The following is a 25,898-nucleotide window of genomic DNA, read 5'->3' on the forward strand; positions in this document are numbered from 1 at the left end:
GCAGCACAGGCTTTGACTGCGCTTAATAAATTACGACACTGGTTAGTAAAACAGACTAACGCTATTTTTTTTAGCATTGTTTGGGCTTTTAGTAGATACAAATTTAATTAGGCATGTTACACTTCAAAATCGTGTTGCTATAGATTTTTGTTGTTATTGTAAGGACATGGTTGTGATGAATTTAAGAGAAAGATGTATTAACTTGTTTAATAATTCTGGATTTATTCATAGTACTTTAGACAAACTAAATCAACACATTAATAAGATTGTCATAGTAGAATTAAGCTTTGACAAATGGCTTAAAAGCTTGGGAATAGGTGGGCAGTTGTTTGATCTTATTACCTAAGGCTTAGCTGCATGATATGTAACTGTAATCACTGTTACTAATCAGATGTTGTATGCTGCAGTGTATTTCAAAGATGATTCAGTGCGTTGTAAACAAGGCCTGGCTGGTTCAAAAAGAAAAAGGGGGAATTGTGGGAGATTCGAGGGATTTTCTTGAGGTTGAAATGTGTGGATGGGTTTCTTTTAGATGGAGATTTAATTCTGAACTAGCCAAAGGAATTTCAAGGCCAGCTCGAAAGCTGAAAACAGGACCTGCTGTGGGAGTGAGGCAGTTCTACAATAAGACGGGCTCAACAAGATGTAAATCAACAGACCTATTAGCAGTGAGACTCGGGCGCGCGGACAGCTCGTGAACCTGGACAATATCCAATCAGCTAATGCTGATGCGTGATCAAGAAATAACTGCATATATAAGGAGACTTGTTTCTGTAACAAACGGCTTCGCTTGAATTCATATTGGATTGTGTGGAGTCCCTGATTTTTCGCCCTCACAGGAACCCACAAGGATCATTGAGCCCGACTCTTGTCCCTGCACAGGACAACCCCACAGTTCACACCATGTTGTCCAGTCTCTTCTTGAATACTGTCAGGCTTGAGGCCGTGACTACCTCCCTGGGGAGCCTGTTCCAGTGCTCCACTACCCTCTGGGTAGTGTTCCAGTGCTCCACTACCACTACCCTTCCTAATATCCAATCTAAACCTCCCCTGGCACATCTTCCTGCCATTCCCTTGAGTTCTGTCATTGGTCACTAAAGAGTTTAGCTCCTACCCTTCCTCCTCCCCTTGTGAGGAAGCTGTAGACCATGATGAGGTCTCCCCTTAGTCTCCTCTTCTCCAGGCTGAACAAACCAACTGACTTTAGCCGCTCCTCATATGGCTTGCCCTCTAAATCCTTCACCAACTTCATAGCCCTCTTTTGGACACTCTCTAGCAGCTTAATATAATTTTTATACTGTGGTGCTCAGGTCTGCACACAGTACTCCAGGTGAGGTCACACCTATGCAGAGCAGAGTGGGACAATCACCTCCTTCGAGTGGCTGTCAGTACTGTGCTTGATGCACCCCAGGACACGGTTGGCCCTCTTGGCTGCCAGGGCACACTGCCTCATTGTATGGGAATTGCGGAAGATTGGGCTAGGAGGAGAAAGGTAAACACGCTCAAGTGACCCTCAGCTGGGGTATAAAGAAAGCACATACATCACACTAATTGTTTTACTGACCTTGTGTGCTTGACAAGTAGAACCTCTGTGTGAGATAACATAGGCCTGAGAGAAACCCTACAGTACCTCATCATGTCTGAGATTCCTGCTTTGTTTTGAGAAAGAACAGAGCACAGCAAGAGGCTGCATCTGCTCTAAGCCTTTAAATATAGGTGAGTGTAGCCGGGCTAATGATCTTCCAGCAGGGCTAAACTTAACAGCGCCTGCATCCCTGCTTACGCTGCCTCTGCCTGGGAGCTTAGGTGCGGCTACGGAGATCCCCCAGTAGAGAGGTAACTAAAATAAAACTTGCTCTTTGCAATTGCATTCGTGGCCTCTGGCTCTTCTTGTGCTTGTGCACACGTTTGGCGTAGTCGGTGGTCGCTAGAAACAGCCATGCCGTGGCTTTTATAAAAAAAAACCACAGGGGACAGGGGAGGCGTGACGGTTGACTTCCCATATTCCGGGATGGCCCAGTACGGAGCCCTGGACCCCCGTGGCTGCTCTCCTATATGAATTGGCTCCGCTGGAGATATGGCCAGAGATTGAGGAAAGGGGGGTGGTTACTCCCGAGGGAACTGAAGTGGCCATACTAAAGTTTCCATGGAGACCGGCTTGTAAAGCTTCTCGCAAGTTAGCGGGAAGATTAGGATGGCTATTTATTGCTGGTCTTAGATCTCTTAACCGTGAAGTTGTTGTTGTAAAGTCGCGGATTTAGAGAAGGAAATTGTGACTTTAAAGGAGGCAACTGAGACTTTGCTAGAAGCAAAGGTGATAGCGCATGAAGTAATTGCATCTCAATCAGAGCGCTGCTCTGGGTTGCAGAACAAGGTGGACTATTTGGTAGCACGTATTGCTAATAAACGGTGAGATAAACATGGGTCACATAGAGTTTCGATTTCTGAGGTTCGTGCTCTCACCATGAAACATTCCTGGGATCCCAATGAATGGGATGGAAATATTTGCAGCGAATCCTTGGAATCGGAAGTTGAATTTGAGTTGGATTCAGATTCAAATGGAAGGGATGTGGTGCAGGCACGACCCCTCATACAGATGATGGGAGAGCAGTGAGGGGGTACAGCTTATGTGTACTTATACTCCGAAAGAGTTAAGAGAATTTTTGGAGCTTTAGCAGCAAAAGAATGGGAAAGTTATACTGGAGTGGTGTGGCAGAATGCAAACCCCCACAGTCATTTCTCGCACAGTCATTTCTTTCAGATACCTAATACCTTTCTCCATGGCAGTCCATTTGATTGGGCGGCATATGATATCATCTGTGGCAGGATGAAAACCCCCCTCTCTCCCCCTCCCTCCTTCATCATGGAAGGAGTAGACACATCTCCTCTCTCTGCTGTTTGAGGCTAACATATTCTTTTGTTTGGCCCCAGAGCACCCTGGCCAGGGCCGTTAGGAGAAAGGAGTGCCGAGGATGTTTGCCGAGGATGGGGGATGTTTGGAGGTTTCAGGGGCACCCCAAAGCCAGGGTGGGAGTGCAGAGAAGCTTCTGGAATGCCTACAGTCAGATCTGATCAGGCTATAGAAAATGGGATTCTCAACGGGATTCTCATCGAGATGTGCGGCCTTGCGCGCGATCTCTTGGAATTACAAGCTTAGCCACTGCCACCAGGAGCAACTGCCCCCCCTCCCCGGGATGGAGACTCCGCTCGCCTTGCCGCCAGGTGTGTAAGTAAAATTAACCCTCACAGGATTGCGAGTGTATCTACTTTCCATGCACATTTGCACATGTATTTATACTTTCTGTGCACATTTGCACGCGTACTTTCCATGCTCAATACGAGCACGTGTATAAATTAACCCTCACAGAATCGCGAGTGTATTTTCTTCCCGTGCTTCCACATAAGCATGTGTAATATTCCATGCACATTTGCACGTGTATTTCTCCTCGCAGGATTGCGAGTGTATTATAAATTTACCCTCGCAGAATCGTGAGTGTACACTTTCCATACTCAATACGAGTACATGTATCCCTTTAAAATAATCCCACACCGTATTCAGGCAAGTGTGTACTCTTCCTGGACTCAGGGATGGCTCCGGTATTGTTTTTGGTGAAGCCACGTGTATGCACACTGTGGATCGCCTGTTGTATTAGTTGCTGCCCCTTAATAATTTTCCTCAGCTGACATCCGAACCTGTATTCGAGTCACTTTTGGAGTGCTAAAACCCTGTTTCTCACTGGTTTAATAAAAGTTGTTTTGGACCCTGTTGTCCCTTAAACTAACCTCTGTGACAAGTGGCTTTTGCGAGCCTGGGATAATGGAGCTGCATCAATCCACTTGTTAGCGGCTGAAAAGGATCTGTTATGTCCTATATTTAAGAATGATTTGATACGAAGAGAATTTGTCCAGCTGCAGAATATTAGAAATGCAAATGGGGAAGACATTACTGAACCTACAGTATATCAGTGGTTGTGTGCAGCAGTTTTAGCAACACATACAGACCCTAGGGAGTTAATGTCTTCCCTCGGAAGCTGGTCTACAATATCAGATGGTACCACTTTGCTACAGCGAATGGGAATGGCTCATGCATTGTTGATGGGGACTAGTCCAGATGATATACCAATCACAAGAAGTATCAGAATGGAGTTGTTGAAGGGAGCACCTGTCTCGGTGAAACCCTGCCTTATATCAACAACACAAGCTGCCGTGGGTAATGTAGGTGCTCTGGTGACTGCCATGAAAGATCTTGAGACTATGCTCTCAGGACCCTCTGTCCGAATGGTGAACAAGGGAAAGTCAGCAAAATCAAAAGGGTCTACAGCACAGGTGATGAGGAAACAGATGTGGCATCATCTTTTACAGGCTGGAGTCCCACGATCGGAACTGAGTGGGCTGTCAACAGCAGAACTGTTTCGCCGCTGGCGAAAGTTAATATCTACAGCAAAAAGCCAGCTGTCTCCAGCCCCTTCGGCCCCCCCGCACCCTCCCTCCACCCCGCCTGCCACTTCAAAGCAAGGCGCTGCTTGGCAGTTGCCTAAACAGCGGGACTGAAGGTTTGGCGGGTCCCCCGAGGTTGCCGCCACTGTAGCTTCCTATCGTGAGGGGGACTGACACCCTTATGTTCCTTTAACAATAGAGTGGTGGTCTGGGGGGATTTTGAATGTGTTAGCTCTGACGGATACGGGGACTGAGGTCACAGTGTTACATAGTGATATTAAGAACAAAGACGCTACATTACAGATCTGTGGTTTGGGGGGACATCCGACCCCTGCTCTCCAAGCTACTGTTACCCTCACAATCGCAAATGCCAAGCCATTTACTGCAACAGTATTGATTGCCCCAATTAAAGAATATATCCTGGGTACTGATGTCCTAGCAGGGCGGACGGTCGAAACCTTAAATGGTCGTTTTTCTTTGGACTCTCCGCGCACTGGATTTGCTATCTGGTCTGTAACTGTCTTGCGTGGATTCCCAAAATGGGATCCTGTTGTGCTGCCTGCACCTGCCAAGGCGGTGACTATAAAACAATATCACATCCCAGGTGGGGAGGAAGAAATTACCAAGACTATTCAGGCACTCCAGCAAGTGGGGATCATTAAAGAAACCATGACGGCTTTCAATAATCCTATCTGGCCTGTTCAAAAAACAGATGGCACTTGGAGAATGACTGTAGACTACAGAGAACTGAATAAAGTCCCCCCCCCCCCCTTGCAGTTACGGTGCCAGATATGGTTACACTCATAGAAAAAATTGGCAAGAACTTATTTCCATGAAAAATGGTACTGGATCTTGCTAATGCTTTCTTTTCAATTGCCATTGCCCCAGAGAGTCAAGACCAGTTTGCTTTTACCTGGCAGCAAAAGCAATATACCTTTCAGGTACTGTCCCAAGGATACAAGCACAGCCTCTCTATATGCCATCAAATGGTAGCAGATGATGTAGCATCATGGTCAGGTACTCTTACTGTATACCATTATATTGATGATCTCTTGCTTATGGCAGAGTCACAAAAAGAAAATGAAGCAGCTGCTCAGTCATTGCAGTCACATTTGCAGAACCGAGGCTGGACAATCAATCCAAAATAAATACAAGACCCTAGTACCACTGTACAGTTCTTGGGGGTCATCTGGCATGGGTAGATTAAGGAAATACCAAATAAAATGCAGCAGACAGTTCAGCAATTTCCTGTACCAACCACGGTAAAGCAGTTACAGACCTTTTTAGGACTTCTGGAGTATTGGAGGACTTTTATCCTGCATTTGGCAATTTTAATGAGGCCTCTGCAGAAACTGACTAGAAAGAAAGCTATCTGGCAGTGGACCAAAGAACAACAAGAAGCTTTTGATGCCTGTAAATGTGCTGTGGATGGGTTTCTGTTAGATGGAGATTTGCTGTTGAACCAGCCAGGCCCAAAGGAATTTCAAGGCCAACTTAGAAAGCTGAAAACAGGACCTGCCGTGGGAGAGAGGCATTTCTACAATAACAAGGCCTCAACATGACGTAAGTCAACGGACCTATCAGCAGTGAGACTCCAGCGAGTGGACAGCTCGTGAACATAGATGTTATCAAATTAGTGAATGCATGCTTGGAGTGTGGGCGCGTGATCAGAGAATAGTTGCATATATAAGGAGGCTTGTTTCTGTAATAAATGGCTTTGCATGATTCACATTGAATCGGAATGCTGAGTCCTTTATCACTCCAACAAATGGTGACCCTGACGTGATACTCTGAACAGCGTATCACTACGATCGGGGAAAAGCCTGGAGTGGCCCAGCAGGAGGCGGAACAGCTGGACTGAGAACTGGGCGGAGGCATACGGACGTTCCGCAGACAAATTTGTCGAAGAAATCACCGGAAAAGGTGAGCGTCTGGGGCAGGAGGAGGGAAGAATGATGCTCCTCCTGATATTCTCTCTGTGAGAGATCTTAAATATGAAGAAAGTAACACACGTAGACTGTTAGTTTGGTGTAGAACTAAAGGCTATCCAGCAGAAACCGAGAAGGCTTTTAAACGTGAACTTTGGGACGATATAGGGCAGAAATTATGGGATAAGGTCAGCAATGGAGATAAAGAAGCTAAATCGTTAGTAACTAAATGGAAGCTTATAATTACCACCTTAAAAGATCTCAAGACTGAACGATCTGCTGCTGACCGAGTTTTTGCAGCTTTGCAGCCTGATAAGAAACCTGAAAGTCACTGTGAAGCTTACCTGGTTTGTGTCTTTGATACCCTCCGTACTCCATCCCCTGCTCTGCCTTCGGCACCCCCGATGGTTCAGCAGTCCGGGGCAGGGGGAGGAAAAATGCCGAGCAGGTGGCCTCCTACACTGTTACCCAACCCTGATGAGAATAGCAAGTCCAAAGGATTGGAGTCAGACAACTTGCCTAAAGAACCTGTGAAAGCTGAGAATGCTAAAGTCATAAACAAGTGCACTATCAGTCCTTTTACCAGTTTGTATCTGCCTTTACCACCTTTTAACCCTCCAACTTCCACGAGAGAGCAGAAGGAGTCGCCGGATAAGAACTGGGCAAAAGAACTATGTGAAGGATTAGATCAGCTAATAGTGAGTGAATCCAGCAGTCGGCAATGCTGATCACGATGGGAAAGGGGGTGTGCCTGGGGACTCAGGTTATACAAATAATTATGATGCTGGAAAATATTGGCGAGAATGTGCACTGTTCCGAACCCCCCTGTTACTAATGATTCTCCAGCACTGTTCAAGTCCGTGTTGTCTGATGACTCGCATGAGGATGGGGGTTTGCAGCATTTTCTTCAAAAGTTAACAGGAAAAAGAGTATGTGTACGTGTTGTCCCGAGATCAAATAAAAACCATGAAAGAGTCAAGCAAAATTTGACCTATGCAATGTAACAGCTATGGATCATTTAGGACAGAACGATGGGGATTCGTTGAAAGGGGCGGGTATCCCCCAGCTCTTGGAAGAGACACTAACTGGCACATCACAATTACAGGTGCGATAAGTTTCTGAAATCCTGTGGCAGTCAGCAGACCTCACATATCAAGGTATGATAGAGATGCCTGAAACCAACAAAGCAGCCAAATTATTTACAACTATTAATCAGGGTCCCAGTGAGAATTACAAGCAATTTATTGACCACCTTCAAGAGGCTATCAATAAGCAGGTTGAAAACTTAGAAGCTAAGGAAGCACTGGTGTTGAAATTAGCAGTAGAGAATTCTAATGTTTGCTATCAATGTGTTATCTGCAAGCTTTACAGTACATGTTATGTGGTCATGTGTATTGCCTGTCTGAAAATCAAGCAGCTTCTCAGGAATGTGAGTTAATTGTTTTACTAGTTGTTTCTAAGTGCGCTGTAAAACCTTCTCCCCATTTTTCCCACTCACGCTGCAAGCAGCCTTGATCATTAGATCATTTAAGACAGTTTTATAGGCGGGGTGGTTTGAACTTCAACAAGCTGAGAGAGAGTTAACTGATAACACAGAGGTCACAGTAAACTTGCTGAAGTCTGCAAGATGCTTTCCTTATCAACCTGTTTTCTTTGTGGGTATCTGTTTAAGTATGTTGCAGTTTTGGTAGGTCTTTGTTATATGGTACAATAAGTTCACAGACTGTTAGATCATGAGAATCCATTGACTCAAAATGTGTGTTTTACGATAATACAGAAGACCATGAGTAATTTAGTTCTTTACTGCATGAATGTGACGGTAAAATTTTTGTGTGTAGTAGCTGTTATTTTTCTTTCTAGCGTGCTAGATTTATTCCAATATCCAGACTTGCGCAACTCTGTGATAGGCTGTGTCTCATCTCAATGTGCTTGATTTGGCTCTTTTGTATGCACACCATGTAAAGAATCCTGGTTTTGGGATAACAGTTGTAGCGCACCAGATGAGACACTAATAAAAGCCTTGCCCAGTCCAGTTTACTGTGGTGGCGGGGGGGTGGGTGCCAACTGGGCTCTAGCACGCACTGACCTGTTTTGTCAGGGAGACCCAGTGGTACCTCTGCCTGGCTGAGCAGTAAGAGGTTCAAAGGTGCAATGCAGAAGTTGAGATATTGTCTTGAATATGTGTAACTGTGATCCATCTGCATATTTGAACTTGGTATTTGGTTTTCATATCTGAGCTCAGTATTCTAATTAGCATATATATATATTTGGTACCAAAAGAATTTTGTTTGGGGAGATAATTACAAAATGGGAACCGGTTCCACTGCTAAAATACCACCTTGCTCCCCCTTAGGATGAATCCTTACAAATTAGAGTAATTGCTTATATTGTTATCTAATAATTTTGAGACTAGAAAAGAATTAAGTTGTTAAGTTTTGATTCGCATTGAATTTATGTGTTTGTTGGAGGTATGGGAACTAAAACTAAATGCAATGATAGATGTGAATTTGAAAGAGGTTGTATTTAAAAGTTGCTAGAATATGAACTGATTTGGATCTAGGAAAATGGTATAATGGATTGATGTTTAATATACTGGTTTTAAATGGCTTTGCGTGATTCACATTGAATCGGAATGCTGAGTCCTTCATTCATTCCAACAAAGTGCCTTGATTGAATATGCACGATTATATACTCACAGGCAAGGATATCCTTTTGAACTAGAAGAAACAGTTTTGGATGATGTAGTCTATTGGGGATTGTGGCAGACGACTGGACCAAAAAATCAAAAGGAACCCATAGGGTTTTGGTCTAAAGCACTGCAAAGGTCTGCTACTCATTATACCCCAATGGAAAAACAGATTCTGGCTGTTGTTTAGGCACTGCAGGAAACTGAACGTATCATGGGTCAAGATAGTGTAACTGTACACACTCCCATACCTATTCATGGCTGGCTGTTAGGGCCCATGCAGGAGTAGCTCAGGCAGCTACGTACTTGAAGTGGAAACACTATCTGCAGCAACGATTTTTACCAGGAAACTCACATGTGACTACCCTACATGCCACCCTTCTTGGTACAATATCATTCAATCATGTACCTGCACTTGGGGAAACTCTTCCTCTAGGAGACATCCCTACCTCTCCTGTGGAGGAGGCTCCCCCTTACGATGAGTTAACAGAAGAGCACAAGAAGGATGCCTGGTTTACTGATGGCAGTGCAACATACACTGCAACTGGACAAAGGCAATGGACGGCGGTTGCATATGCTCCTTTACCAGGCGTAATATTATGGCAAACGGGTGTGCAGGCCTCTGGTCAGTGGGATGAACTGATTGCAGCATCCCTTGATATCCTGGAAGTGAAGGCATATTATTTATATACTGATAGTTGGGTGGTATATAAAAGTCTCACAATGTGGTTGCCCCGCTGGGCCCAGGACGATTAGCATGTACAGAGATATCCTATATGGGGGGCAGATATATGGCAACAAATTTGGCAGCATGTACAGGCATCTCCTTTGAAAGTGAGACGTCATCAAAAAGATGACTCACTTGAGTCACAGAAAAACAGAGAGGTAGATGAGATGACCTCTGCCGACATACATGCTCAGGCTTTAAATGCACATATTGCTTGTGGTCATCGCTCAGCTTCTACTGCACGTGCATGGGACATTGCTCATAACCAAATCCCTTTGCCTCTACATGCTTATATGTCATGTGCACATAATTGCGCTACTTGTACACGGTTACACCTGAGAGCACTATGTAGTCCGTGGGGACAGATAAAGCGTGGTCAGTGGGCTTTGAATGCCTGGCAAGTTGATTATGTGGGCCCGTTACCCCCATCTAGGGGGTGGCAATATGTATTCACTGCTGTGGATACAGTGTCAGGGCTATTATTTGCCAAGTCCACTAAACATGCTAATCAGCATAATATGATTGAGGCACTAGAACAACTCATCCATCACTATGGACCTCCCCATCAAATACAGAGTGACCAAGGGACACACTTTAGTGGATGTAATGTACAAGACTGGGCTTGAGGGTTAGGGATAGACTGGTTGTTTCACATTGCATATCATCCCCAGGCCAATGGCTTAATTGAAAGGATGAATGGGATGTTGAAGGAACAAATGAAAAAACTAACCAGTACTAAAACTTTGCAACATTGGAGCCCATATCTGACTAAAACAGTTTTTTTGCTTAACAGTGGGATTATCCATAATCAAACACCCTATGATCACATCACAACACCCCCAGTGCAAAACCTGGTGTGGATTGAAATCCTTCCAGATGGTATTTCTCCCAAAATACTAACTACAGGGGAAATGGAATTATTCACCCCAATGGATTGCAAAGTGGGACCGCAACCTATTAATCTGAATGTGAAAGTCCACATAATAACTCCTGAGAATGCTATATGGTTGTGTACTCCGACTTCTCCTCTTATGTTGCATCCTTTGCTAATATCGGACTCTCGAGTTCTTGTATTTCAGATATCTTCAATGACTACTTATGCTTTGTCTAGAGGAGACAGCATTGGAATGGTGTTATTGGTGTCGCCGACCCAACATCGTGTTGAAGTTCAATCTGAGAAAGCACAGGCCACGGCTTTCCAGTCTGTGTGGGTAATTACCCCACACCAGGTTGTCAAACCCGGAGTAATACTAGCTGAAGGAGCTGGAGCAACAGCGTATGTATTATTGGAAGGAGAAGATGCCCCTGTTTTCCTCCCTTATCACAGATTGGCTCGTCATGCCTTGTAACCCTACGTTATATGTTACAAGTATAATATGCAGGACACACCTTCACAAAACTAATAGCTGCAGATCTCTTGCTGTCATTTATTAATGCAATAGTCCTGTTACAGATATGTATGCCAAGGGTTTTTGGTTGTTTTTGTTTTTTAACATTAATGTTTCTCATTGTTCTTATTCCCTTGGGTAGGTAGTGGCTGAAGATGCTGCCCTGACTTTTTTAAGGCAAGTGCCACTTCAAGGCAGCTAATGAACTAGCCAGAATGGAAGATAACATCTAAATACTTGTGTGACTGAAGCAATCCACTGACAGTGCCTGGCTGAAGGACTCATCTCATTCCCTGAGAAGATAGACGGGATGCCAGATGCAACCTATTATTGCACACATATATTTGTTCCTTTTCTCTCTTTATGTGTTTCTTGAGTATCTCTGTAAATTGCTCTGTTCTGAACTTTACACGCCCACGTGAACACCTATGGCTATTCTGGCCTCAGCAAAGACGGTCCCTTGGGCCAGGAAGTGGAATGTATGGGAATTCCGGAAGATTGGGCAAGGAGGAGAAAGGTAAACACGCTCAAGTGACCCTCAGCTGGGGTATAAAGAAAGCACATACATCACACTAATTGTTTTACTGACCTTGTGTGCTTGACAAGTAGAACCTCTGTGTGAGATAACATAGGCCTGAGAGAAACCCTACAGTACCTTATCATGTCTGAGATTCCTGCTTTGTTTTGAGAAAGAGCAGAGCACAGCAAGAGGCTGCATCTGCTCTAAGCCTTAAAATATAGGCGAGTGTAGCCGGCCTAACGATCTTCCAGCAAGGCTAAACTTATCAGTGCCTGCATCCCCGCTTACATCGCCTCTGCCTGGGAGCTTAGGTGTGGCTACCGAGATCCTCCAGTAGAGAGGTAACTAAAATAAAACTTGCTCTTTGCAATTGCATTTGTGGCCTCTGGCTCTTCTTGCGATGTGCCTGTGCTTGTGCACACACTCATGTTCAACTTACTGTTGACCAGAACCCCCAGATCCTTCTCCGCGGAGCTGCTTCCCAGCATCTTGTTCCCCAGTCAGTCCCAGGGCAGGATCAGAAACTGCAAGATTAAAATCAGGACTTTCCAACACAGCACTGTGGCCAGCTCACATCAGCGAGTTCTACACAGGGACATCAAACAAGCGTGAGTACAGAGACCAAGCAAGTTACAAAGCTCTACTTTAATTTTAAAGGAATAAATGCATCAAAGCCTCAAATGACAGTTACTTCACCACATCACGCATAAATGAAAAATCAGATTTTCTTTCCACCTTCTGCCTCTCAAAATAACCTACCCGTACTGAGGTGTCTATCCAAAGAGCCATGTTTATTCTGCAGTTACATATGATGGAGACAACCATCTCTTCAGGTAAGTTAAGAAAAAAGCCAATGTAAACTGATTGGCACACATTAATATCCAAATCAAGGAATTATCAGAGCCATGTTTCCTTTCAAAAGCAAATACCCCATTTTCAGAATTAATCTAATGAGAAACCATGAGACGTAAATGACTAGAGGCTGAAGAGTTTGAGGACTTAAATATAGGGACAGTATAACCTAAAATGCCACTACACCCCCATCTGCCCCCACCTTCATTCTAACAATGATATATACCTAGACATTACATACTTGCAAGCAATTCTTGAGTGTTTAAGAATATCACTATGTAAAACAGTTCAGGTCTACTCTTTATTAAGCCCCCACCAACCTAGAAATGCTTCTGCCTGGTTTCCACTTGGTTGCCACGTACAATTTTCTACTTTTCATTCTTCTTTGATTATCAGCACAGCAGAATATAAACTCTTAGGCAAAGTGAGATGTAAGCTGATAAACTGATACCACAACATCACAAATGATGCTGCAAACATTTATATGGAGACAGAGAGTGATGATAGTATCTAGGACTATGGTGTCACTTTCAGAACCTGGATCACATACTACAACTTGTGTTTCCTATTGCTAGAAATACTGAGAATTTAAGAACCATTAGATGTTGAAGCAATATTAGCATACTGGTTTGGCTGAAAATGAGTTAATTTTCTTCATGCAGTTAGAAAACTTTATTTTTCATAGTGTAAGAGATGGTGGCATATGGTAGCATATTGGTAGCATATGGTTTGAGTGTGTATGAGAGATGGTAGTCCTTAACACACGGCATAAGTGTGGAAGACTGAGTTATTGTGAATTATTGTCTCACAGCTTGCTTGCTAAAATAATATGCTTAAGGCCTGCTTGTTACAGAAAAATGCTTGCTCACACTGCTTGCTTAATTAGGCCTGCTGTAAATGCTTAAATACAGTGAGTTAAAGTGCAAAATGCATGATCACTGTGAATTGCTAAAACTCAAAAAATGCTTGAAGCTTATGTAAGTTCAAGTGAAGCTTCAGCGATATCAGCCACCAACATCTGCAACCAGTCCTGCAGTTTTCTCAGGCAACGCCCGCCACCAACTGCCATAAAATGCCCAGGTTATGACTTGTGATGGTGGCCATCCACCACTGGGACCAAAACCTGTCACCTGAGACCAGTGGACCTGAGACCCGAGTGCTGCCAGCACTATCGGGACCTGGACTCTGATACTGGTGTGACCTGAGACCTGTGAACTGCCAGTTACCAGGACCTGAGACCTGCAGACTGCCAGCACTACTGGGGCCTGAAACCTGAAAGCTGCCCAACAGAAGGTGGCGTTTGGATGGATCCCTGGCAGTGACTATCTCTTGCTTATCTTCTTGCATGCTTGCTTAACTTTCCTCCTAATTTCTCCCCCTTTACTCTGTTGCTCTAACTTTAGGCATGAAAATGAAATAAGATTGTTTAGTGGCATCTGACCTCGTTTGTGTCTTAATCTCACTCTTGGGATCATATTGAACCTTCCCGAGTCTGAAATTGGACCAGGACCCCACATTTTTATTGGTGTCATGGACAGGATTCCTTGAAGTGAGAGTGCCACATTTTTCTGTTCTTTTTAGCCCATAGTTTGCTTGTATGCGTGTGCCTCTCAGGGAAGTCAGGGGCAAAACTTTGTAATACTTACATGTTGCCTCCCTGAGATGATTGCCCCTTGTATGCTTATCTGTCATTTGCTCGTATGTATGAGCTTAGGTGGAACTTAGGGGTAATACTTTGTAATATTTTTTGTGTTGCCTCCCTGAGACAATTACCCCTACTAATTGAGTGACAACAATGAGCATACCTGCCCTATGGGAAAAGATGCATTAAACAACCTTTTGAAAAAACAATACCTGTCTCTCAGTGCCAGACATGGACTGGGCACAGAAAAATAGGTATAATTTGCAGAGTGTGACAGACCGAATCAGTGCTTTAAGCCAGGAAGAGTCCAAGCAACGGAGAACCATGGCGCCAGTGCTTGACTGTTCCCCCTTTATCAAAAAATCAGAGTGCTATGCACTTCCTTCCTTATCAGACATAATTTGGGCTTATAATAATTGGTATGGCATGACCCAAAAGCGGTGGCAGAAAAAAATTACAATACTCACTAAAGAGAAAAGGGAAAAGAATGCAGGAGAAGCCACTGCATCCATGTATGCTGTGCTAGCAGTAGCCTTAGTGGCAGCTCAAAAGACCAGGTATTCAGACAAACAAATTAAGCAAGAAGTAATTAAGTCCTTACAAAATCTGATAAAATAATTACAATCCATTAAAAATTTTAGAGGCAAGACCTTCAAAGCCCTTATGTCTTCCTGTAATTCTAAAACAATAACAAAAGTTACAGGGAAAAAAAAGACTAAATCAAGATGCACCCTCTCCCGTGACACTGCAGACACCACATGCAAAATTAAGACCAAATCAGTGTGCAATTTGTAAAAAAGGACACTGAAAAAGACAATACCCACAGAGATCAGTAAGATCTCATGAAGAAGTTCTTTTTTACCTAATTAATGAATGGTGGCTGCAGCAGCCATAAAAAAAATTCAACTGAAGCTCCTGCAGAGCTAGTCTCTGCAACACCCTATACCCCCGCCCTACCTATCTTATCTTGTAATGCTGCTAGGGGACGTGCGTGTGTATGCATGTGAGTGAAAAATGTCCTCTTCCCCTGCAGTGTTATTTTCTAATACTTTTTTTTTTTTTTTTTCTGAGAAATATTTTTTTTCTTTTCTTTTACACTAATAAAAGCCTTGCCCAGTCTAGCTTACTGAAAATACGGTTGGGAATAGCAGGTACTGATTTGGGCTCCAGCGCGCACTGACCTATTTTGTCAGAGAGATCCAGTGGTACCTCTACCTGGCTGAGCAGTAAGCAGCTCAAAGGTGCAATGCTAAAATCGAGATATTGTCTTGAATAAGTGTAATTGTGATCAGTTTGCATATTTGAGCTCAGTATTTAATTCACATATTTGAATTTGGTACCAAAAGAAAGTCATTTGGGGAGATAAATACAAAATGAGAACCGGTTCCTCTACTAAAGTACCACCTTGTTCCTCCCTTAGGATGTATCCTTACACATTAAATTTGTGAGGGGATCCCCTGATAAAAGAAAATGTAAAACAATATCGTACTCAATTGTAGCCTTTGTATAAATCAGATAATGAAGAATAACCTGAATATAGGATTCTAAATTATAATACTACACTGCAAAAATAGGGTAAAGTACAGTACTGTATGTTAATTTGTTCTTCTTTTTTACACGATAATTCGAGATCAGGAAAAGAATGTAAGTTGTTAAATTCTGATTCACATGGAATTTATGCACTAGCTAGAGATACAAAAAACCCTAAATACTGTGATAGATGTGAAATCGGAAAAGTTTCGTAAGGTTGCATTAAAAGCTGCTAGAATAGACACTAATTAAGATCCAGAAAATGAAGATAATAATTTAATGTTTAATGAAATTTAAAAAAAATAAAAATAAAAAAATAAAAAAATAGACATCTAGATATCAAAAGCCCAGGCCTGTGCCGTATAGATGGAACTTAAAATTTCAAGCCTGTGTAGTGCTGCATAAATTCCTCAGACAGAAGATAAACTCAGCAGCTCATTGTAACAGAAAAACCGCCAGGAGTTTCTCACTGCCTGCTGATAAGGAGACACCAGTAACAGGGGGGTGGAGACTTTCCCCTCCAGCAACTTATTCTAAAATAACTAGCTGTAAAAGGCCTCTTAATAAACTGATTGTGCCAGAATGCCAAATGAAAAACAAAGCTTTAACACATGATTTCTTGTATATGCCAGAATGCCCTGTCCCTCTCTCAAGTTGAGATTTGTTCAGTAAATTGTAAACTCAAATAATGTCTTCTGAGAACTCTGTTCAGCTGCATATCGCACAAAAAAATGCTTGGAAGACGCAGATCTGCTTGCTGTGATCAGAACAGCAAGGTGAGCAAGAAACCTCCAAGGACATTTTTGATGCTGTATTTCCACTACTATAGGCAGCTGAAGTACCTGGTAAAGCCAATACTAGGCCAATAAAAGGTAAAATTGAAACAAAACTCTGAGCTGGTAAACTCCATGGAAAACAATGTCACAACAGAGGACTGTCATGTGAATTTCAATTCCCTGTACAGCATTGATACTCATTGCTTTGCTAATATTTTAAAGATGTATTATATATCACCGCAAACATTGTTTCTGGCAACCATTTTCTCTGCTCTTGGTACCTTGGGAGACTTCAGCCCTCTAAGTGTTAGCCAAGGGTGGGAAACAAACAAACAAGTTTGTGACTTTAAGTTATTCTGTGGCCCATACATTTAATCTTACCAATTGATGGGTGTGTGGAAGGCCATTTGACTTGGAAAGCTGGCCATGGACCTCTGTCCCCATTTTTCCTGGCTAGTGAGCAATTACAGTGAAGCTGAGAATTATACCTACTGCAAAAAGCGCACCACCAGCATATCCAGCTCAAGGCCAATATTGTCTAAATAGACCTCAAGAAGGTGGTGCCTTTATGGGAACTAGTAAATGCAATTAGTTCTACAAATATGGCACTGATAGTTGCCAGCCTGTTAATTGCTCATTGTAATAAATTTTGACTTAAGTCTTGTAAGTAACAAAAGTTTTATTTTTAATCAAGCAATAAGCAAAGACAGCGCTGGGTGCGGCCTAGAGACCTCAGTCTCCCTTGCGGCACACGCACACAACTAATGCAGTTTACTGGGTTTTTATAGTCCATCTCTGGTCCACAGCTTCCGGGTGTAACTTTCCACTCATATTGAAGGCTCGTATTGTGGTGGGCGTTGACTGCTGTGTAGCCAGTTTCGATCGCCTTACTTTGGTTACTTATTAGGTAAATACCTCAAGCAGAACAAAGCAAGTAAGCATGCAAACGCTTCTCAGACCTCAAACAAACATCTCCTTATTAGGTAAATACATCAAGCAGAACAAAGCAAGTATGCATACAAACACTTCTCAGACCTCAAACAAACATCTTCAGGAGCTTTAACAAACAAACATTTCTCTGAACTGCTTGTTACAATTTCCCCCTTTTCTATTTTGTTACTTATTTTGTTCGTTAAAGCGTTGCAACTCTTGACCACTTAATACTAATAATTCGGTGTCATTTTGATCATGCAATTTCTCATATTTTGCTTTAATCACATCAAGTGAGTGGCTTCTAGCCTGCCTTTCATGATCTCTATTACTTTATTTAAGATACATGGTCCGAATGTTAATACTAGGATTAAAAGAATCAGTGGTCCTGCTATAGTGGATAGGAGGGTTGTAAGCCAGGGTGATTGTGTGAACCAGTTCTCATACCAGCTCTGCCGAGATTCATATCCTTTTTTTTGTTGTTGTTTTTGTTTTTTTTGTTCTTGTTTTTGTTTTTCTATATTTTCTCGTAGTTTATTCATTGTGTCTCTTACTGGTCCTGTGTGATCGGCATATACACAACACTCTTCCCTTAAAGCCGCACATAATTCTCCCTCTTTAAGAAATAGTAGGTCTAAACCTCTTCGGTTCTGTAAGACTACTTCAGACAGAGATCTTACTGATTTTTCTAATGTGCTTATAGATTGCTCTGTCCTTAACAGGTCTTCATCAACAGCCACTCTTAGCGCTGCAAATTGGTGGTTCTGATTCACTATTGAGGCGATACCTGTTCCTGCACCCACCGCACTGAGGGCTATTAGGGTGCCTACAGTTATAGCAGTAACTGGTTCTCTTTTGGCCAAGTGGTGTGTTGCCACGATTTCCTCATATCCTTTTGGGTGATAAGTAATTTTAGGAATTACTACCACCTGGACGCAAAACTCGCTTAATCATTTTATGTAATCCGTGGAGACACAAGGTGTGAGCCCAAAGTGAATTTTCATTAACATTATAGCCTTGTGTGGCTCCAAAGCTATCTGTTTTAGTCTTATTATTATTATCCAATTCTTCGGTTATTATTATATTGGGACCTATTGGCTGAGCTTTCTCCACGGGTGCAGGCTCCTTCTGTACCTTTATGAGCCCTCCCCAATCCTTTCCTGGTTCCCGATATCTGATCCCCAAACCGCATGGCTCTTTCAAAGATAATTACAAGGATTTACGTCAAATCTTGGAGATCCTAAAGTAGTATTCTCTGTGATTACCTGGCTTTTCTTCTACTTGGATCAGGGTCCATTTATATGGTCGATGTGCCGTCTCTCCATTATTTGTCATCAACAATAATGTTAGTACAGTATACCAGGTGGGGGGGGTTGCATTTGCCCAGGTTCGGCGTGCTTTGATTTTGCAATTTGTTGTGCTGCCTAGCACTGTGGTAGCTCTGCCAATACTGCTACATCATTCCATTTGGATTTTTACCCCCACTTTGTGTTATTCCTCTGCCTCGCCCATTGACTCGGTCGCTTCAAGCCACGGGGTAAACCATCTTCTCGGCAGCAAGAATATTCTTCAGGAGGCCCCGAATGTTTCCGGCAACTGCACCGTTGCTTGTAAGCTTCCCAGTTGCAGCTTTTTACCAAGGGGGAATGGCACGTTATTTCTTTACAGTGGTTCAGCAACACACTTGTAATTTCAGGGGAGTCGGCTCATTAGGGTGGGAACAAACTCGTTCCAGTATTTGTTCCCCCAACTAGGGCCTTTGACCTCAATTTCTCCTTGTAAGGCTTTAAGTTCTAATGCCAATTCAGTAATTTCTCGTTCAATCGAATAACACTGATCACAAGTCCCTCGAAGGGGAATACTGTCTAGGCAATGCAACCACCAGTTTTTCCCGGCACTCTGTGCATTTAAAACATATAAAAGGATAACAATTACAACTTATATTAATACATCTAACTCTATGATTTTTACAAATGGGACAACTTTATCTTTTTTTTTTTTTCTTTTTTTTTTTTTTTTTTTTGTATTTGCACGGTATGATTCAACAAACCCAAGTCCATTTACTGTTTCCGTAGTTTAACTTTCAGAGGGTCGTCTGTGGGCTCTGCAGTCCAGGTGTTAGTCTTGACTGGACCTTTAACTTGGCTGGCGTGTGTCCACCCCTTTTTGGCAGTTCGGATGGCTGTTTCTGTAGTGAATAAAACAACAAAAGGTCCCTCCCATCGAGGGGTTAATGATGTTTCTTTCCATGTTTTTATGAGTACCTTATCTCCAGGTTCTAGGGTATGTATTTTTATGTCCAGAGGTGGACGCTGTACCACCAACCCTTTTTCCCAAAGGTATTTTTTTCGCTTTAATAACTGTATTAGATAACTCCTTATTTGGAAATCCTTTATTTCTGGGTGGTCCTGTGGTATTTCTAAATCATAAGGCATACCATATAACATCTCGAAAGGTGAGATCCCGAGGTCTGTTCTCGGCTGCGTTCGTATGTTTAATAGTGCTAAGGGCAAGCACTTTACCCATGACATTTTGGTTTCTATCATTAGTTTTGTGAGTTGTTTCTTTATCTCTCCATTCACTCGTTCTACTCTTCCTGAACTTTGTGGATGCCATGGAGTATGATACTGCCAATTGGTACCTAGTGCTTGGAAGGTCTCTGTAATAATCTTTGATGAAAAATGTGGGCCCCGGTCGGAATCGATAGCTTCAGTTATTCCATATCGGGGAATTATTTCTTCTAACAATTTTTTTGCTACCGTACGAGCAGTGGCCCTAGTTGTTGGAAATGCCTCCACAAAGTGCGGGAGATGGTCTACAAGCACCAATAAATAGCGGTATCGCCCGACCTTTGGTAACTCTGTAAAATCAATCTGTATTCTTGAGAATGGCCGGTATGTGAGTTCCCTTCTGCCGGGAACTCGTTTCCTTATTTGTTGTTTATTTTTGCTCTTCAATTGTTTGCAAACAATCATGTGTTAATTGTTTGCTAGATTTCCCATATAAGAACTGTGCAGGGTTCTGCAAGGAAGTAATTTCTAGGGTTAATTTAGGGGATTCAATTAAAATACTTTCGTATTTTAACAACCTAGAATCTGTTATCCATTTATCAGATTTCTGTTGCAAAACCCCTCGTATATTATGTGGTGTCAAAACATACAATTCTCCTCCAAATGTTATTTTCTGTGCTTCTTCTACTAGTAATGCAGCTGATACTATTGCTTGTAGGCATGTTGGCCAACTCCTGCTAATGAGGTCTAGCAATTTAGATAAATAAACTACCGTTTTTTTTTATGTCCAGCCCATTCTTGTGCCAAGACCCCGTATGCAGTCCCTGCATCTATATTAGTGAACAAATAAAATGGTTTCCATATCATCTGGCAAGCTCAACACAGGGGCACTTATCAGCTCTTTCTTTATGCAATCAAATTGTTCCTCTTCTTGTTCCGTCCATTGTACCAATTTTTCCTGTGTTAATTTTTCATACAAAAATTTTACCTTCTTTGTATAATTTTCGATCCATTGTCTACAGTATCCAGTTAGTCCTAATATTTGTCTTATCTGTCGTTTAGACTTTGGGGCTGGCAATGACAAGATCCCACTTACTCTTTCTGGGGCCAAATATTTGGCCCCTCTGCTTAAATAGTGTCCTAGATATTTGACTTCTTGCTCAACAAACTGGAGTTTGGTCTTTGACACTTTGAGCCCCTGTAGACTAAGGAAATTTAATAATTTAATACTTTCTTGTCTAACCACTTCTTCGTCTTGCCCTGCTAACAAGAGATCATCTACATATTGCACTAGTACCACTTCTGGACTGGGCTCATATCCCTGCGGAATTTGTTCTAAAGCTTGCCTGAACAAGTTAGGTGACTCCGTAAACCCCTGGGGAAGCACAGTCCATCGCAAAGGCAAAATAGTCTTGGCTCTCTTCATCAAGCGGGCAAGCCCAAAAGGCATCCTTTAAATCTATAACACTATACCATTGATCATTCGGACCTAATTGACTCAGAAGGGTATACGGGTTGGCCACTACAGGGAATCGACTCATGGTTCTTTTATTCACCTCCCTCAGGTCATGTACTAGTCTCCATTTTAAAGGGAGACATGCAGGGCTCGAGTAGGCCTTTTTCTAGTAATCTTTATATTTCTGGTTTTAATCCCCTTCGGCCCTCTTTGGATACTGGATATTGTTTTACACGAATGGGTATTTCTGGACTAGAAATTTTAACTTTAAAGGGTTTTATGTCCAGCTTCCCTACTGAGTCTTCTGTATACCATACTTCAGGATTAATTTTATTTTCATCTCCCACCCTGAGAGGACATAATCTTATCCGAATTTCTTTCCCCGTTACTTCTAAAATAACACCCAATTCAATTATTAAATCCCGTCCCAAGAGATTATATCCAGCTTCTGGAACTAAAAGCAAATTTCCCACTCCTATTTTGGAGTCAGTTTCGATAATTACCCCCTTTACAACGGGAACACAAAATGGCTCCCCTTTTGCCCCAATTACTTGCATGGTGTCTGAGGATATTTTGCATCCCCTGGGCAAGGCTTGTATGGTAGATTGCTCTGCCCCGGAATCGACAAGAAATTCAATTTCTTGCTGCTGGGGGCCCACTTTCAATTTTATCAAGGGCTCTGCTCCTTTTTGGGTCCCCAGCAAAAAGAGCCCCTGACACCCCTATTCCGCTTTAAACATTCTGTCATCCGCCATTTTCTTCCTACAGTTCCGCTTAATGTGCCCTTTCTTTCCACAGTAAAAACATTCTATTAGCTCACCCCATTCTATTGTAGTCTTGCTATTAAGGGATCTTGTCTTAGGACTAGGCCCCTTATACTCTGCCCTTTGATCCTTGGATTTCTGAGCTGTACCTTCTCTGACTGCTGCAACCATCATTCATACAGTCCTCCGCTCTTTTTCATCCTCTCTCCTGACATACACTTTCTGAGCTTCCCTTAGTAGTTCATCTAATCCACGATTTTGCCAATTCTCAAGTTTTTCCAGTTTCTTCCGAATATCTATCCAAGATTTTGCTACAAATTGCGTCTCTAGCAATGCCTCCCCTACAGGGGTGCTGGGATCTAATCCCGAGTATAACTGTAAATTCTTTCTAAGCCGTTCTAGCCATTCTGTGGGCATTTAATCTTTTTTTCTGGTGTTCACTAAACACCTTTCCAATGTTCTGCCCCCTCGGCACAGATTCTCTAATACCCTGGACTAATATAGTCCACAGATCTTGCATATGACCCCTGTGTAACAGGTCCTGGTTATTCCAGTCGGGCCTTTGCAGCGGCCATTTAGTGTCGGCTGCAGGACCCTGTTGATGCTGTTCATCCCAAATCCGCATACCAGCCCTACGGATCATTCCCCTCTCTTCTGCAATGAACAATATTCCTATTATCGATTGTAACTCGTCCCAAGTGTATGTGTTGGGCCCTAAAAATTGGTCAACCCGCTCCGCTGCTCCCAGCAGGTCTTCTAAAAGACTCCCCATTTCCTTTTTAAAATCTCTAATGTCTCCAGAATTGAGGGGCACCACCACATATCCCATTGCAATTTCTCGCAACGGGTATAAATGTCCCGTCACCTGATACTGCTGCTGTCTAGTTTTACTATGGGTGACGGGTCCTGTGGGTTGACTAGGGTCCGCTTCCTCCAGGTTTGGTACTAGTGGTGGAGCATTTGGGCTAGGGGCCGGCACCGGGGGTAGTGGTGGCGGCACATAAGGTGGGGGAGTTACGGGAATCTCTTCCTCATGCTGCTTATTTCTTCGTTTATCGTGCTTCTCATCCCCCTTTTCTTTTAACGGATACAAGTTGATCCTAGTTTCTGACCCTATCCATGAGCGTGCATAATCACTCTCCTCTTGACTAAATGGTTCTTTTGAGTTAACATAAAGATTCAAGGCTTGGCAAATCCAATCCTCAAAGGACCCAAATACTGGCCAAAACAAATGGTCTTTACGAATTTCCTTACCACCCCAAACTCCATGCAATAGTGTATCATTTTTATTTTACTCTTACCCCGTCTAGAGGGGTAATCATCCCAGTATTTAATCATTAATCCTAATGGACTGTCCTGGGAGTTTCTCTTGCTCCCCACCCATGGGACCAGAAGGCCTGCTTTTCTTCTGTCCCATCTTCCAGGGTACACTCACACACACACACGCTCCCCTCGTTCGTGACTCGCTCCCTCGCGGGCTACGAGAACTGCACTACTGGAGGGTCCGCACTCGCTTCGCCCGCAATTGGACGTCTCAGTCGTCGTACCCCAGGAATCCCAGCCCCAACCCGAGTGGAAATCCGGCCTATACTCACGCGTCCTGCGTCTTCACTCGGGTCTTCGTGCACAAAGTTTAAGGGGCTGCCGGCGTTTACTTTGCTTATTGCAATTTAGAAGGTTCGTCGGTGAAGGATGGCGGCAAAATCCTCCAAGGGCTGCTAGAAAAAGAAGCGGGGCGCCTCCCTCAAAAAGGATCGCCGCCGAATATCCTTCATCTGAGTCACGGCACAAAATTGTAATAAATTTTGACTTAGTCTTGTAAGTAACAAAAGTTTTATTTTTAATCAAGCAATAAGCAAAGACAGCGCTGGGTGTGGCCTAGAGACCTCAGTCTCCCTTGCGGCACGCGCACACCGCTAATGCAGTTTACTGGGTTTTTATAGTCCATCTCTGGTCCACAGCTTCCAGGTGTAACTTTCCACTCATATTGAAGGCTCGTATTGTGGTGGGCGTTGACTGCTGTGTAGCCAGTTTCGATCGCCTTACTTTGGTTACTTATTAGGTAAATACCTCAAGCAGAACAAAGCAAGTAAGCATGCAAACGCTTCTCAGACCTCAAACAAACATCTTCAGGAACTTTAATGAACAAACATTTCTCGGAACTGCTTGTTACACTCATGACCCTAAAACAATCCGCTACTTTTGCAATCAGAGCCAGGGAAATATTGTGAATTGTTCAACTCCACTAATGAATCTTTTGTTTTTTGTCAGCTAGGATGGGTAACTAGGGGAGTTGTTCCTGCTAAAGGTACCAACAATTGTGCTGAGACAATTTCCAAATTACCAACCAGAGAATCTTTGTGTTGGAACTTCCATTCTAGGCATAAATGAGATCTTATTGATAATTATAATTTGATGTACACTATTAGTACTCTGTGTACATAAAGAAGAATCTCTCGTGCCCGGTTTTGTAGCATTATAGACCCCAACAGATGCCAAACCTAGGAGCCATATCATCCTCTAAAACAGGGAACCACTTATTTTCAAACCCCTGGGCTCCCATAGTTGTCAAGGGGTTGCACTAGCCAAAAGTGGGGAAAGATGACTGGACCCCTCAACGGATCATTCAGTATTATGGACTTGCCATCTGGAACCCCAATGAAGTGATTAGCGGTACTCGAGAACCCACTCCACCATCCACCATCCACCACTGGGACCAAAATCTGCCACCTGAGTGTGGGAACGGCAGGATGTGTGGTTCCAGCTAAAGGGTCTTGGACAGGTTATACAGAAGTATGTTTTTTATGAGTGTAAGGAGTGATAGCCCAGGCCAGTGAGAATATCTCGGGTCAGAAAACCACCCCCATATGTATGTTGTGTGAATGTTGGGCCTGGGCATGTGAATGAGTGGGTCAGAATGCAGCCCACAAGATATGCATGGGAACGTGACTGAAAACAGACACAACATGAGTGTGGTGTGTTTGGAACAACAATTATTGAAAAAACATCCTGTCTAACCTCTTGGTCCAGGCCCATATCTGTAAACCTATACATCTGAGAACTGTTAATAAAAGTATTGTGGCTTGAATGTAGGATTCTGGATTATAGTGCTGTACTGCAATTAATGTTGTTCTGCAGAACTTTGGAAAATGAGGTGAAGTACAGTACTGTATGTCAACTTGTTAAAATGTTAACTTGTTAAATGCTATGATGGATGTGAACTCGGGATAGGTTGTATTTAAAAGCCGCTAGAATAATTGTGATTCATTTGCATATTTGAACTTCGTATTTGGTTTGCATATCTGAGCTCTGTATTTTAGTTTACATATATATATATTGGTACCAAAAGAATTTTGTTTGGGGAGATAAATCCAAAATGGGAACCAGTTCTGCTACTAAAGTACCACCTTGCTCCCCTGTAGGATGCATCCTTACACATTAGTGTAACTTTGTGGGGGAATCCTCTGATAAAAGAAAGTTTGAAACAATATTGTATTCAATTGTGGCTTGAATGTGGGATTCTGGGTTATAGTGCTGTATTGCAATTAATGTTGTTCTGCAGAACTTTGGAAAAAATGGGATGAAGTACAGTACTGTAAGTTAATTAGCTCTTATTGCTATCTAATAATTTTGAGACCAGAAAAGAATTTAAGGTGTTAAACTGATTTGCATTGAATTTATGTGCTAGTTGGAGATATGAGAAAGAAAACTAAATGCTATGATGGATGTAAACTTGGGAGAGGTTGTATTTA

The 25,898-nt window shown here is 42.8% G+C and overlaps 1 pseudogene; it reads left to right on the plus strand.

Annotated features, from left to right (window-relative positions):
• Positions 1-11,127, plus strand: part of LOC135577012 (phosphatidylinositol 3-kinase regulatory subunit alpha-like) — an 80,038-nt pseudogene extending 68,911 nt beyond the window's left edge.
• The last annotated feature ends 14,771 nt before the right edge of the window (positions 11,128-25,898 follow it).

This window comes from Columba livia, chromosome W (assembly GCF_036013475.1).
Source record: "Columba livia isolate bColLiv1 breed racing homer chromosome W, bColLiv1.pat.W.v2, whole genome shotgun sequence".
Lineage (NCBI taxonomy): Eukaryota > Metazoa > Chordata > Aves > Columbiformes > Columbidae > Columba > Columba livia.